This window comes from Propithecus coquereli, unplaced genomic scaffold (genome assembly GCF_000956105.1).
Source record: "Propithecus coquereli isolate 6110/MARCELLA unplaced genomic scaffold, Pcoq_1.0 Scaffold267, whole genome shotgun sequence".
Classification (NCBI taxonomy): domain Eukaryota; kingdom Metazoa; phylum Chordata; class Mammalia; order Primates; family Indriidae; genus Propithecus; species Propithecus coquereli.
In genome coordinates, this window is record NW_012148252.1 from 3,329,640 (window position 1) to 3,330,600 (window position 961).

Below are 961 nucleotides of genomic sequence, written 5' to 3' on the forward strand. Positions count from 1 at the left end.
AATAAATGAAATATAAAACTGCAGGCTAATACATCTAGGTATCACTTAGCCACATTTTTCCGGGGCCAAGCAACTTCCTGCCAGAATCATGTAGTTTGGAAAGATGTTCTCATTTCATTAGGACTGAGGGTCAGGGTAGTATATAAAGTGGGTAGAGATATCAACACACTCCTATTAACCATTGGGCTAACCTACATTAACCCATGAGATAATATAACTTTCTGCTTCCTACTAGTTATTTATGTACATTGCCTACTCCTCTTATTAGATGATTAGCTACCTGAAGGCAGAACTATGTCTGATTCAGCCTTCAGTCTTACATGCTGTCATTCATACAAAGGTGTTCAATAAACAAACACATTTTTATCAAATGAACTATAAGTTTTAAGAAAATGGATATTCAGAGAATGAATATAATCAGAACATATTAATTCTGAACCTTACAAATTTTGGGGGAGTAAGAGTCAAATAAGGTAAAAAGGGTAGCTCCGTGACACAAGGTTTCTATAAGTATGTATTATCTGAGAGAGGAGTTATTTTATCTAAAAATTATCTTTATGGACTTACGCAAAATCTCCTCCAAGTGTACAAATCAGCTGTGCTCCAAACACACTCCATAAAGAAAGGCCTCCATATTCCCAGGTCACTATTACAACACTATTGTCTGGAGACCATCTGATCAACTTAACAGCTCCCGTTTTGTTCCAAATGTCTGTTAAGAAATAATGAGAACAGTTAAAAATAAATGATTGCTTCAGAAATACTTAATATTTTTTACAGTCTGTATCTTCAAATCTAAATGATCAGAAAGGCATGACTGTTTAAAATAAAGAGATGAATCCTGCTCATTTAAGGCTATTTAAATGTAGTAAGACCATTAGTTTTGGCCTGATCTACGCAGAAGAAATTCAGTGCGCAGGTGACTTATAAGAAGCAAAAGCTGTTTCTGGCTACTATTAGC

At 35.0% G+C, this 961-nt stretch overlaps 1 protein-coding gene across 1 annotated transcript in view; it reads right to left on the minus strand.

The window, feature by feature from the left end:
- Positions 1-961, minus strand: part of RIC1 (RAB6A GEF complex partner 1) — a 41,603-nt gene that overhangs the window by 40,401 nt on the left and 241 nt on the right. The gene's annotated exons all lie outside the window — the stretch shown is intronic.